Raw genomic sequence first — 15534 nt, forward strand, 5'->3', positions numbered from 1 at the left:
TTTTGAAATTTTGATATTTCTGAGATTTCTCAATATTCTGAGATTTCTAAGATTTCTTAGATTTTTGAAAATTCTGAGAATTCTAAAGAATTCTGAGATTTCTGAGAATTCTGAGATTTTTGGAAATTCTGAGATTTTTTAGATTTCTCAAAATTCTTAGATTTGTTAGACTTCTAAGATTTTTGAATATTTTGAGAATTCTAAGAATTATGCGATTTTTTTAGATTCTGAGATTTTAGAAATTTTTGAAAGTTTTGGAGAATTCTGAGATTTCTGAGATATCTCAAAAATCTAAGAATTTCGAAAATTCTGAGATTTCTAAGACTTCTGAGAATTTCAAAAATTCTGAGATTTCTGAGTATTCAGAATTTTAAAAATTCTGAGGTTTCTGAGGAATCTGAGATTTTTTATTTTTCAGAAATTCCTGAAATTTCCTAGATTTCTTAGATTTCTGAAGTTTTTGAGATTTCTGAGATGTTTGAGATATCTATAAAATTTGAGATTTTTGAGATTTCTGAGATTTTTGAAATTGCTAAGGTTTCTAAGATTTCTGAGATTTATGAAATTTCTGATATTTCTGAGATTTCTGATATTTCTGAGCTTTCTGAGATAATTAAAAATTCTGAGATTTTTTAGATTTCTGAGATTCTAAAAATTTTGGAAGTTTTGAGGTTTCTGAGATTTCTCAAAATTCTGATATTTCTAAGACTTCTTAGATTTGTGAATATTCTGAGAATTGTAAAAATTCTGCGATATAGTTAAATTCTGAGATTTTAGAAATTTTTGAAAATTTCTGAGAATTCTCAGATTTCGGAGATTTCTGAGATATCTTTAAATTCTGAGAATTTCGAAAATTCTGAGATTTCTGAGTATTCTGAGATTTTCGAAAATTCTGAGATTTCGGAGAATTCTGAGATTTCTGGGAATTCTGAGATTTTTAAATTTTCTGAAATTTTGAGATTTCTGAGATATCTATTACATCAGAGATTTTTGAGAATTCTGAGATTTCTGATAATTTTGACATTTTTGAAATTTCCGATATTTCTGAGATGACTGAGAATTATAAAAATTGTGGGATTTCTGAGAATCCTGAGAGTTTTGGAAATTTTGAGATTTCTGAAATTTCTGAGATTTTTGAAAATTTCTGAGAAATCTGAGATTTTTAAAATTTCTGAGATATCTGAGATTCCTGAGATATCTTAAAAATTTTGATGTTTTTGAGAATTCTGAGATTCTGAGTTTTTTATTAAATTTTGAGATTTCTGAGATTTCTCAAAATTCTAAGATTTGTTAAACTTCTAAGATTTTTGAAAATTCTGAGAATTCTTAGAATTCTGCAATTTTTTTAATTCGGAGATTTTAGATACTTATGAAAATTTCTGAGATTTGTGAGATTTCTGAGATTTCTGAGATATCTCAAAATTCTGAGAATTTCGAAAATTCTGACATTTCTAAGAATTCTGAGAATTTCGAAAATTCTGAGGTTTCTGAGAATTCTGAATTTTTAAAACTTCTGAGAGTTCTGGGATTCTTTATTTTTCAGTGATTTCTGAATTTTCCTAGATTTCTTAGATTTCTGAAGTTTTTTAGATTTCTGAGATTTTTGAGATATCTATTAAATCTGAGATTTTTGAAATTGCTAAGGTTTCTAAGATTTCTGAGATTTGTGAGATTTCTGAGATTTATGAAATTTCTGAGATTTCTGAGATTCCTGATATTTCTGAGATTTCTGAGATTTCTAAGCTTTCTGAGATGGTAAAAAATTCTGAGAGTTTTGAGAATTCTGAGATTCTGAGTATTATGGAAGTTTTGAGATTTCTGAGATTTCTCAAAATTCTGATATTTCTAAGACTTCTTAGATTTTTAAAAATTCTGAGAATTCTAAGAATTCGGAGATTTTTGAAAATTCTGAGATTTTAGAAATTTTTGAAAATTCTGAGCTTTCTGAGATTTTTGAAATATGTGAGATTTTCGAGATTTTTTAGAATTCTGACATTTCTAAGAATTCGGAGATTTTTTAAAATTCTGACATTTCTGAGTATTCTGACAGTTTTGAAGTATTTGAGATTTCTGAGATTCCTGAGATTTTAAAAAATTGTGAGATTTATGAGAGTTGTAAGCATTCAGAAATTTTTGATATTTCTAAGATATCTGAGATTTCTGAGATTTCTTAGATTTCTGAAGGTTTTTAGATTTCTGAGATATCTGAGATTTCCAAAAATTCTGAGATTTTTGAGAATTCTGAGATTTTTGAAAATTCTGAGATATCTGAGATTTCTGAGATTTTTGAAAATTCTGAGATTTATGATATTTCTGAGATATCTTATAATTCCGAGCTTTTGGCGAATTCTGATTTTCTGAGATTTTTGGAAATTTTTAGGTTTCTTGGATTTCTCACAATTCTGAGATTTCTGAGAATTCTGAGATTTCTTAGATTTCTTGGATTTTTTAATATTCTGAGATTTCTGAAAATTCAGAGATTTTCTCAAATACTGAGATTTTTGGTAATTTGGGATTTCTTAGATATTAAAAAATTCTGAGAATTTTTGAATTTCTCATGTATCTAAAATTTCTAAGATTTCTTAAATTTCTAAGCTTTTTTTATTTTCTGAGATTTTTGAAATTTCTGATATTTTTGAAAATTCCTAGATTTCTGAAAATTCTGAGATTTTTGAAATTTTTGAGATATTTGAGATTTTTGAAATATCTAAAAATCTGAGATTTTTGAAAACTCTGATATTTCTGAGATTAATGAGGTTTTTAAAAATTCTAAGATTCCTGAGAATTCTGGGATTCTTGAAAAAAATTTGAAATTGAATTCCGAGATTTTTGAAATTTCGGAGATTTCTGAGATTTCTGAGATTTATGAGAAATCTGAGATTATATGAAATTTTGAGATGTCTGAGTTTTCTGAGATTTCTCAAAATTCTGAGATGTCTGCGAATTCTCAGATTTCTAAGAATTCTGAAATTTTTGAAAATTCTGCATTATCGAAAATTCTGCTATTTTTTACATTTCTAAGATTTGTGAGTTTCTCGAGGCTTTTAAAAATTGTGAGATTTCTAAGATTTCTAAAACTTCTAATATATTTGAAAATTCTGAGTATAACTGAGAATTCTGAGATTTCTGAGATTTCTGAGCTTTCTGAGATTTCTGAGACTACTTAGATTTATGAAAATACTCAGATTTTTGATTTCTGAGTTTTCTGAATTTTCTCAGATTTCTTAGAATTCTGACATTTCTTGGAATTCTGAATATTTGAAAATTCCGAGATTTCTGATAATTTTGATATTTTTGAAATTTCTGATATTTCTGAGATGACTGAGATTTTTAAAAATTATTTGATTTCTGAGAATTCTGAGACTTTTGGAAATTTTGAGATTTCTGTAATTTCTGAGATTTTTGAAAATTTCTGAGAAATCTGAGATTTTTAAAATTTCTGAGATATCTGAGATTCCTGAGATATCTTAAAAATTTGATATTTTTGAGAATTCTGATATTCTGAGACTTTTATAAATTTTGAGATTTCTGAGATTTTTCAAAATTCTAAGATTTGTGAAAATTCTGAGAATTCTAAAGAATTCTGAGATTTTTGAAAATTCTGACATTCTGAGATTTTGGGAAATTTTGAGATTTCTGAGATTTCTCAAAATTGTAAGATTTCTTAGACTTCTTAGATTTTTGAAAATTCTGAGAATTCTAAGAATTCTGCGATTTTTTTAAATTCTGAGATTTTAGAAATTTTTGAAAATTTCTGAGAAATCTGAGATTTTTAAAATTTCTGAGGTATCTTAGATTCCTGAGATATCTTAAATTTTTGATAAATATGAGAATTCTGACATTCTGAGATCTTTTGAAATTTTAAGATTTCTGAGATTTCTCATAATTCTAAGATTTATCGATATCGAGAATTCTGCTATTTTTTACATTTCTGAGATTTGTGAGTTTCTCGAGGCTTTTAAAAATTGTGAGATTTCTAAGATTTCTAAAAATTCTGATACATTTGAAAATTCTGAGATGTACTGAGAATTTTGAGATTTCTGAGATTTCTGAGCTTTCTGAGATTTCTGAGACTTTTTAGATCTATGAAAATACCGAGATTTTTACTTGAGACTTAGAATTCTGACATTTCTTGGAATTCTGAAATATTTGAAAATTCTGAGATTTCTGATAATTTTGATATTTTTGAAATTTCTTATATTTCAGAGATTACTGAGATTTTTAAAAATTCTGAGATTTCTTAGAATTCTGAGCTTTTGGAAATTTTGAGATTTCTGAAATTTCTGAGATTTTTGAAAATTTCTGAGAAATCTGAGATTTTTAAAATTTCTGAGATATCTGAGATTCCTGAGATATCTTAAAATTTTGATATTTTTGAGAATTCTGAGATTCTGAGATTTTTATAAATTTTGAGATTTCAGAGTTTCTTCAAAATTCTGAGATTTCAAATACTTCTTAGATTTTTGAAAATTCTGAGAATTCTAAAGAATTCGGAGATTTTTGTGACTACTGAGATTTTTGGAAATTTTGAGATTTCTGAGATTTCTCAAAATTCTAAGATTTGTTACACTTCTAAGATTTTTGAAAATTCTGAGAATTCTTAGAATTCTGCGATTTTTTTAAATTCTGAGATTTTGGAAATTTTTGAAAATTTCTGAGAATTCAAAGATTTCTGAGATTTCTGAGATATCTCAAAATTCTGAGAATTTCGAAAATTCTGAGATTTCTAAGACTTCTGAGAATTTCAAAAATTCTGAGATTTCTGAGTATTCAGAATTTTTACAAATTCTGAGATTTCTGAGGATTCTGAGTTTTTTTATTTTTCAGAGATTCCTGAAATTTCCTAGATTTCTTAGATTTCTGAAGTTTTTGAGATTTCTGAGATTTTTGAGATATCTATAAAATTTGAGATTTTTGAAATTTCTGAGATTTTTGAAATTGCTATCGTTTCTAAGATTTCTGACATTTATGAGATTTATGATATTTCTGAGCTGTCTGAGATAATTAAGAGATTTTTTTAAATTTAAAGATTTTTGAAATTGCTAAGGTTTTTAAGATTTCTGAGATTTTTTAGATTTCTGAGATTCTGAAAATTTTGGAAGTTTTGAGGTTTCTGAGATTTCTCAAAATTCTGATATTTCTAAGACTTCTTAGATTTGTGAATATTCTGAGAATTCTAAGAATTCTGCGATTTAGTTAAATTCTGAGATTTTAGAAATTTCTGAAAATTTCTGAGAATTCTGAGATTTCTGAGATTTCTGAGATATCTTTAAATTCTGAGAATTTCGAAAATTCTGAGATTTCTGAGTATTCTGAGATTTTCGAAAATTCTGAGATTTCAGAGAATTCTGAGATTTTTAAAAATTCTGAGAATTCTAAGAATTCGGAGATTTTTGAAAATTCTGAGATTTTAGAAATTTTTGAAAATTCTGAGATTTTAAAAATTTTTGAAAATTCTGAGCTTTCTGAGATTTTTGAAATATGTGAGATTTTCGATATTTCTAAGAATTCTGACATTTCTAAGAATTCTGAGATTTTTTAAAATTCTGAAATTTCTGAGTATTCTGACATTTTTGAAGTATTTGAGATTTCTGAGATTCCTGAGATTTTAAAAAATTGTGAGATTTATGAGAGTTGTAAGCATTCAGAGATTTTTGATATTTCTAAGATATCTGAGATTTCTGAGATTTCTTAGATTTCTGAAGGTTTTTAGATTTCTGAGATATCTGAGATTTCCAAAAATTCTGAGATTTTTGAGAATTCTGAGATTTTTGAAAATTCTGAGATATCTGAGATTTCTGAGATTTTTGAAAATTCTGAGATTTATGATATTTCTGAGATATCTTATAATTCCGAGCTTTTGGCGAATTCTGATTTTCTGGGATTTTTGGAAATTTTTAGATTTCTTGGATTTCTCACAATTCTGAGATTTCTGAGAATTCTGAGATTTCTTAGATTTCTTGGATTTTTTAATATTCTGAGATTTCTGAAAATTCAGAGATTTTCTCAAATTCTGAGATTTTTGGTAATTTGGGATTTCTTAGATATTAAAAAATTCTGAGAATTTTTGAATTTCTCATGTATCTAAAATTTCTAAGATTTCTTAAATTTCTAAGCTTTTTTTATTTTCTGAGATTTTTGAAATTTCTGATATTTTTGAAAATTCCTAGATTTCTGAAAATTCTGAGATTTTTGAAATTTTTGAGATATTTGAGATTTTTGAAATATCTAAAAATCTGAGATTTTTGAAAACTCTAATATTTCTGAGATTAATGAGGTTTTAAAAAATTCTAAGATTCCTGAGAATTCTGGGATTCTTGAAAAAAATTTGAAATTGAATTCCGAGATTTTTGAAATTTCGGAGATTTCTGAGGTTTCTGAGATTTATGAGAAATCTGAGATTATATGAAATTTTGAGATGTCTGAGTTTTCTGAGATTTCTCAAAATTCTGAGATGTCTGCGAATTCTCAGATTTCTAAGAATTCTGAAATTTTTGAAAATTCTGCATTATCGAAAATTCTGCTATTTTTTACATTTCTAAGATTTGTGAGTTTCTCGAGGCTTTTAAAAATTGTGAGATTTCTAAGATTTCTAAAACTTCTAATATATTTGAAAATTCTTAGTATAAATGAGAATTCTGAGATTTCTGAGATTTCTGAGCTTTCTGAGATTTCTGAGACTTCTTAGATTTATGAAAATACTGAGATTTTGGATTTCTTAGTTTTCTGAATTTTCTGAGATTTCTTAGAATTCTGATATTACTTGGAATTCTGAAATTTTTGGAAATTCTGAGATTTCTGATAATTTTGATATTTTTGAAATTTCTGATATTTCTGAGATGACTGAGAATTATAAAAATTGTGAGATTTCTGAGAATCCTGAGAGTTTTGGAAATTTTGAGATTTCTGAAATTTCTGAGATTTTTGAAAATTTCTGAGAAATCTGAGATTTTTAAAATTTCTGAGATATCTGAGATTCCTGAGATATCTTAAAATTTTGATGTTTTTGAGAATTCTGAGATTTTGAGATTTTTATAAATTTTGAGATTTCTGAGATTTCTCAAAATTCTAAGATTTGTTAAACTTCTCAGATTTTTGAAAATTCTGAGAATTCTTAGAATTCCGCAATTTTTTTAAATTCTGAGATTTTAGATACTTTTGAAAATTTTTGAGATTTGTGAGATTTCTGAGATTTCTGAGATATCTCAAAATTCTGAGAATTTCGAAAATTCTTAGATTTCTAAGAATTCTGAGAATTTCGAAAATTCTGAGGTTTCTGAGAATTCGGAATTTTTAAAACTTCTGAGAGTTCTGAGATTTTTTATTTTTCAGAGATTTCTGAATTTTCCTAGATTTCTCAGATTTCTGAAGTTTTTGAGATTTCTGAGATTTTTGAGATATTTATAAAATCTGAGACTTTTGAGAATTCTGAGATTTTTGAAATTGCTAAGGTATGCAAAGATTTCTGAGATTTATGAGATTTATGAGATTTCTGAGATTTCTGATATTTCTGAGCTTTCTGAGATAATTAAAAATTCTGAAATTTTTGAGAATTCTGAGATTCTGAAAACTTTGGAAGTTTTGAGATTTCTGAGATTTCTCAAAATTCTGATATTTCTAAGACTTCTAAGATTTGTTAACATTCTGAGAATTCTAAGAATGTTGCGATTTTGTTAAATTCTGAGATTTTAGAAATTTTTGAAAATTTCTGAGAATTCTGAGGTTTCGTAGATTTCTGAGATATCTCAAAATTCTGAGAAATTCAAAAATTCTGAGATTTCTGAGAATTCTGAATTTTTACAAATTCTGAGAATTCTGAGAAGTCTGAGATTTTTTATTATTCAGAGATTTTTTAAATTTCCTAGATTTCTTAGATTTCTGAAGTTTTTGAGATTGCTGAGATTTTTGAGATATCTATAAAATCTGAGATTTTTAAGAATTCTGAGATTTTTGAAATTGCTAAGGTATTTCTGAGATTTACGAGATTTCTGAGATTTATGAGATTTCTGAGATTTCTTATATTTCTAAGATTTCTGAGATTTCTGAGCTTTCTGATATAATTAAAATTTCCGAGTATTTTGAGAATTCTGAGATTCTGAAAATTTTGGAAGTTTTGAGATTACTGAGATTTCTCAAAATACTGATATTTCTTAGACTTCTAAGATTTTTGAAAATTCAGAGACTTCTAAGAATTCGCAGATATATGAAAATTCTGAGATTTTAGAAATTTTTGAAATTTCTGAGCTTTCTGAGATTTCTGATATATGTGAGATTTTCGAGATTTCTAAGAATTGTTACATTTCTTAGAATTCTAAGATTTTGGAAAATTCTGAGATTCCTGAGAATTCTGATATTTTTGAAGTCTCTGAGATTTCTGAGATTCCTGAGATTTAAAAAAAAATTGTGGGATTTATGAGATTTGTAAGCATTCTGAGATTTTTTAACTTTCTGAGATATCTGACATTTCTGAGATTTCTTAGATTTATGAAGTTTTTGAGATTTCTGAGATTTCTAAGACTTTTAAAAACTGTGAGATTTCTGAGATTTCTAAGTTTATTGATATATTTAAAAATTCTGTAATTTACTGAGAACTCTGAGATTTCTGAGATTTCTGAGCTTTCTGAGATTTATTAGACTTCTGAGATTTATGAGAATACGATTTTTGAAAATTCTGAGAATTCTAAAGAATTCTGACATTTTTGAAAATTCTGAAAGTTTGAGATTTTTGGAAATTTTGCAATTCCTGAGATTTCTCAAAATTCTAAGATTTGTTAGACTTTTAAAATTGTTTAAAATTCTGAGATTTCTCAGATTTCTGAGATACCTCAATATTCTGAAAATTTCGAAAATTTTGAGATTTCTGAGAATTCTGAATTTTTAAAAATTCTGAGATTTCTGAGAATTCTGAGATTTTTAAATTTTCAGAGATTTCTGAAATTTCTGAAATTTCTTAGATTTCTGAAGTTTTTGAGATTTCCGAGATTTTTGAGACATCTATAAAATCTGAGATTTTTGAGAATTCTGTGATTTTTGAATTTTCTAAGGTTTCTAAGATTTCTGAGATTTATGAAATTTCTGAGATTTCTGAGATTCCTGATATTTCTGAGATTTCTAAGATTTCTAAGCTTTCTGAGATAGTTAAAAATTCTGAGAGTTTTGAGAATTCTGAGATTCTGAGAATTATGGAAGTTTTGAGATTTCTGAGATTTCTCAAAATTCTGATATTTCTAAGACTTCTTAGATTTTTGAAAATTCGGAGAATTCTAAGAATTTGGAGATTTATGAAAATTCTGAGATTTTCTAAATTTTTGAAAATCCAGGGCTTTCTAAGATTTCTGATATATGTGAAATTTTCGAGATTTCTAAGAATTCTGACATTTCTAAGAATTCTGAGATTTTTGAAATTTGAAAATTCTGAAATTTCTGAGAATTCTGATATTTTTGAAGTCTCTGAGATTTCTGAGATTCCTGAGATTTTAAAAAATTGTGAGATTTATGAGATTTGTCAGCATTCTGAGATTTTTGAAATTTCTGAGGTATCTGAGATTTCTGAGAATTCTTAGATTTCTGAAGTTTTTTAGATTTCTGAGATTTCTAAGATTTATAAAATTCTGAGATTTTTGATATTTCTGAAATTTCTAAGATATGTTATAATTCCGAGAGATTTGAAAATTCTGAGATTCTGAGATTTTTGGAAATTTTTAGATTTCTAGGATTTCTCACAATTCTGAGATTTCTGAGACTTCTGAGATTTCGTAGAATTCTGGGATTTTTGAAAATTCTGAGATTTCTAAGAATTCTGAGATTCCTTAAATTCTGAGATTTTTGGAAATTTGGGATTTCTTAGATATTAAAAATTCTGAGAACTTTTAATTTGCTGATACATCTGAAATTTTTAAGATTTCTTAAATTTCTAATTTCTTTTAAATTTCTGTCATTTCTGAAATTTCTGATATTTTTGAAAATTCTTAGATTTATGAAATTTCTGAGATTTTTAAAATTTCTAAGATTTCCGAAAATTTCGAGATGTGTGAGCTGTAAAAAAAATGCTGATGTGAGATGTGTGAATTTTAAAATTTCTCAAAAATTGCTGAGATTTTTGAGAAATTTTAAAATTCTGAAAACTTTTAAATTTCTGAAATATCTGAAATTTTTGAGATTTCTTAAATTTTTATTTATTTATTTATTTATTTACAATTGATTATGACGGTCCAATGCCGTATTGTCAACACCGCTTGTGTTGAAAAAAAATTCATATTGATCATATTGATAAAGCATTTCCTCCCTATTATTTGCCTTATCCCGGGCATACTCGGTTGTGGATGGTTGTGGTGATGGTGTTGATGATGCTGATGATGATGATGATGATGATGATGATGATGATGATGATGATGTAGTGGTGGTTGTTGTGAGTTTTGATGGTCCGGGACTATTGCTGTGACTATTGTGATGATGGTGGTTGGTTACATCCGAATTCCGGCTATAGTGGTGATGTGGCCGTTCTATTGTTGTCCTTTGTGGATTGGTCTGGTCTGCAACAAACAAACAAATATTGTTTAGACAGCACATTTATTTGTCTTCGTACAGTGTTCTCCAGTGCAGTCCAGCAATGACATTCCAAGCTCACTCTAGGCAACGTCCAATCAAAGGATGATCGACAAGCTCTATCCCGCAGCAGCGAAAGCGACTTCACTACTCACGAGACTGAACCCGCCAAACACCCCGAACCCGACGCCACCACTGTCAAACTCAATGTGCTAAAACTGGACTGGAGTGGAGAACACTGCACTTTGAACAACGCCTGCCTCCCTTTTACGGCAGTGTTGGAATCGCCCTCGAGTGCTGTTGCCCAGTCATCGGATCACCCGTGGCACTACAAAAATACACTTAAAACATAGACAACACAACATTTAACAAAAAAGGAATGGGGAAATACGAATAAGGATTCAAAGGATACTTCGGATGTGGAATCATAGGACAAGACCGTTGTCTCTGGCGAATCGGAAGATGGTCCTCATGTAGGGGAGGTCACCGGTAGCCAACACTTCTCTAATTTCTGTACCCGGTCGTCTGCCGATATTCCCGACTGCGCTCAACAAGGAGGGTCTTGCGGTTTCAAATTCCACGCAGGACCACAGAAGGTGATCCACATCGTGGAATCCGTCACCGCAGCCACACACTTTTGTCTGAGCCAGAGTTGTACGCTGTTGATGAACATTCAACGCAAAATGATTTGACATCAGTCGAGACATCATTCGTATGAATGCCCGGTCTACAGAGAGCCCATCGAACCAAGGCCGCAGGGACACTTGCGGAGAGATCAAGAAGAGAAAACGCCCGAGTTCATGCGCCTCCCACATGCTCTGCCAGCGAGACAGGAAAAGTTGCTGTGGAAAACAAAGGAACTCCTGGGCCGAGATAGGTCGGTCGTAAAAAGCGCCTTCTTGGACGTCTGTTTTGGCCAGTGAGTCTGCCTTTTCATTGCCGGGAATTCCACAATGAGAAGGGACCCAAATTAGCGAGATCTTATACGCCTTATCGAACATTGAGCCAAGCAATTCAATGATTTTTATGGTGAGGAAATCCTGACTCTTAACAGCCTTCGGAGATCTCGGAGCTTCAATAGCACTAAGGTTATCAGTGAAGATGAAGTACTGGTCCGAAGGTCTCGCTGCTATCATGGATAGTGCGTTAAATATTGCGGCTAGCTCTGCGGTGTAAACACTACATGGCTGCCTAAATTTGAAAAAAGCTTCGGTGAAATCGCTAAAAACACAGAGGATGATCCATCAGTGTAGTACTGGCTTATTTGGTCTAAATGACCATACTCATTCATGAAAATACCCGGAACTACCCTCGGGCGAAGATCATTAGGTATGGTCTTAATTTCCTCGTGCAATGAGGAATCTGTTTTTAAAATGGAACTGTAGTTCTCAGGAAGGGCAGCACGATTTAATGCCTGTGGAGCGCTAGGATGCACTTGTAGGGCAACAAAATCTTCATAAATCTTGAGAATTTTGCTGTTAGAACCTGTCACTAGAAGCGCTTCAAAATTTTCTATTATTAAGGGATTTGATACTGAACAACGGACTAGAAGGCGAAGCGACAGCATTTCAAAACGTAGTTTGAGCGGCATCACTCCGGTCATCACTTCTAGGGACATGTTGTGTGTGGATTTCATGCTCCCTAGTGCGAGTCTAAGACAGCGGTACTGTAGCCTTTCAAGCTTGAGTATCAACGTATTAAATGCCCAATGGAAGCATATGCTTCCATATTCCAATACGGATAGTACCGTTGTCTTTTACAGTCTCAGAACGTCTGATGGATGTGCGCCCCACCAGAATCCTGTTGTGGTGGGAAGAAGTAAAATTGTATTTACAGTCGCCATGTGGTGGGAAGAAGAGATCCACTGTCGCCATGTGGTGGAGAAGAAGAAACTCGGACTTATAATCGCGACGAGAACAGAACAACGTGATTGCTAACTGTGCGGACCAATATCTTTCTTTTATCTGACTGTCCAGGCAGTCTCAAGATTCTAGATGAGAATCTTCCTTACAGGAAAGTTGGAGACATCGAGGCCTTACCTTTGGTAGGGGGACTCTCGATGCTCATCGGCGGAGCAAGTCGGCCAGGCGACTTTGGATGTTCAGAAGGAATATCCCTTACTGGCATGTTGGAGGTTTGAGGCCTTACCTTGGGTAGGGGGACACTCAAACCTCTAGAAAGAATTGAACGCAAGGTTTAGCTTGTTGTACCTTCTCTCTGCCTGTCTGTGTGTGTCTCTGTCGAAGGCTTCCAAGACCGCTTTATTTATACCCAATCTTACAATAGTTTTTGATCGTTTTTGTAACCAATATTGTTTCTTAGTGGTTGTTCTTATTGCTATTGCATTTAGTACAAAAATATTTACGTAAGCATAAAATGTGTCACGGTGCGATTGATTGCTGCACTTGCAAGAAATGTGTCGGATATCATTCGTCGTTGGATCTATATGCTTGCTATGCATGAAGTTACTTGTTTGTGTTTTTGTGTTACTGACCACTGTCTGGACTCGCTGGTTGTTTTGAACTGATATCATATTGCATTGCGTCACTCGCTAGCCGGGTGCGCTGGTAAGTTTTTGAATGTTCATGTTAAGGCGTGCGCGTGGTCAAAATAGCTGAATGTACATTTCTCACGTTCTTGGCTAATGCAGGTTATTTGTTAAATTGGTGAATTTCTGCTCACCGTATAATGCTACATAAGGCTTGTTGTATCCGAAATAATGTATACTCTAGTGAGATGTTAAGCAGATATGCTTCACCTCCCCTGTTTAGAAGAATAATGTTAGATTGAGTGAAATTCTTTTTGCGAAAGAGTAACATTATTCTCTTTCAGTTCTATAATTGTATATAATGTTTTTTTTTATATTTTGTTTAAGTTTAATTATATCTAATGTAACGTTAAGCGTTCGACTAAGGTGGATAGTATTTTATGTACACTGATTCGTTAACCAAAGAATTGATATTGGAATATTTATCGTTGCTTGTATTGAGCTGGAGTTTAATATTGGATTGTTTGCTATCTTCAAAATGAAATGAGGATTCTTAATATTTTTTCAATTCGAATTTTGCTTTCTTAATGAATGCTAATGCTCGCAATTTTTCTTGAAGTTTTTTTTTCAACTTTTCTTTCACATTGTTAGTTATGGATGCTTTGCGCTGTACTTCACATATAGTGGTATTGTTATATTCATCGTTATCAGCCTCTCTTGATGGGCATTGTAATTCATTTTCAGTATCATTCACATCTTTTTCATATAACTCATTCATATGCTTCTTAGTGTTCTTAAGCGTTTTATTTGCGCTTTTACTTTTGTTAATTGCATCTTCAGATTCATTGATTGCTTCGCAGTTCATGTCATTAAATATATCATTCATTTCAAACATATCATTTAAATCATTGATTCTTTTTATATCTTCTCCAGTGTTATTTTCATTACATATTTGTTCTTGCTTAGAATGTTCTGTTTTAAAGTCATATTCAAATGCTTTTTCATTATACAGAGTAACATTATTAAAAGATTCTTCATCATTTTCATATTGCTTATAGTTCGTTATTTCATATATGCTTCCGCGTTCATATTTTTCGTATTCTTCGTAGTTGTAATCTTTATCTTCCGTTTGTGCTACATTATAAAAGATCTTTTCTTATTCTAATATACGTTTTTCTTGAGCTTTTTCTTTTGTACCACGATTTTCATTTTCATGTTTATGTTGTCTTATGTGGAACATACTTTTAACTGATCTCTTATTAATATTTTTTCTCAAATCTGGATTTATTTTTATACAGCTAAGTTCATTTGATTTTTCATGTACCTTCGCATTGTTTTTACGATGCTCGATATCGTTCTCTACAATGTTTTCATTTGTCCCATATTTTTTAGCATGATCTCTGTTATCACTATTATTTTCAACATTTTTCCTAATTTGCTTATACTGTTCTCTGGGATATCTGTGTAATTTTTCGAATCTTAATGTGTTAGGTAGATTCGAATTTTGTCTTCCATTTGCCTGGTTTTGATAAGACATGTAAGGTTGTATGTTCAATATGCTTAGTGAGTTCCCTGCTCTATCGATTCTGTTCCAGTTCCTCCTGCTGTTGCTGTATCTGACTGGTGGACGATTGTCGTATCTATCTTGTGGACAATGGTCGTACCTAAAAGCTGTTCGGTTTTCGCACCTGTTACGATATCTATTGTCTCTTTTATCCATGCGTCTATTATTTTGGAAGTAGTTTACTTCTACCCTTTGTGTTGATGCTAGTAGTTCTGCCTCGTTGATTGTTCCTTATTCGATTGCCTTTGCTAGAGGAGTGCAATTGGCATACTTAATGGTGTTTTTAGTATCTTGGTTTATCCTGGTTTATCTTGGTGGTTCCTGCTTTTAGAGCTTTGATTCCTGCTTGGGTGGCTAGTCTTTTAGCTCCTTCATTTCTTATGCTGTCTTTTATGTAGGCTCGTTAAAGTTTCGATGTAAGTCTGCTTATTTCTTCAGCAAAGCTTTCAAAATCACTTTTTTGTTTTGTTATATTTAGGATCGTCATAATCAAATCTGATCCCTCTATTTTTCTACACGACGATTCTAATGATGAAACGATTTCATCGATCGTGCTCGGTGTTCCTACAATTGCGTCTCTTGCTTTCCCTGCTAGTCTGGACAAAATTGCTTGGATAGCAATAGGTAGGTTATCTGGTGTGGTAATTGATTTACACATGTTTATTGCGGAGATTCTTTGTTCTAGTTTGTCTCCGTTGCCGTCGTACACTGGCACAAAATTTGCAATGACAACAATTCTATCGTGCTTGCCATTTTGTCAGGGTTAAGTTCTTCTACTGTAATCTTTAATAACCGATTGTCTTATTTTGATAATTATTTTTATGTCTTTAGTTATGCTATGTTTGTCTGAAAATGTGTACTTATCTGCCGTTCATCAGGTTGAAAAACTCGTCTGCGGCGTAATCGATTGCAGTTGGCACTTCACGTTGAGACCAGT

The 15534-nt window shown here is 30.8% G+C and overlaps 2 protein-coding genes across 2 annotated transcripts in view; one reads left to right on the forward strand and one right to left on the reverse strand.

Moving 5' to 3' along the window:
• LOC126560692 (uncharacterized) overlaps positions 1-15534 on the forward strand; it is a 44624-nt gene that overhangs the window by 18450 nt on the left and 10640 nt on the right. The gene's annotated exons all lie outside the window — the stretch shown is intronic.
• The window catches only part of LOC126562687 (bifunctional methylenetetrahydrofolate dehydrogenase/cyclohydrolase, mitochondrial), a 394759-nt gene continuing 389264 nt past the window's right edge, over positions 10040-15534 (reverse strand). Inside the window, exon 4 of the mRNA XM_050219251.1 lies at positions 10040-10050. The gene's annotated coding sequence lies outside the window, so the exon portion shown is untranslated. The remainder of the gene's footprint in view (positions 10051-15534) is intronic.

This window comes from Anopheles maculipalpis, chromosome 3RL (assembly GCF_943734695.1).
Source record: "Anopheles maculipalpis chromosome 3RL, idAnoMacuDA_375_x, whole genome shotgun sequence".
NCBI lineage: Eukaryota > Metazoa > Arthropoda > Insecta > Diptera > Culicidae > Anopheles > Anopheles maculipalpis.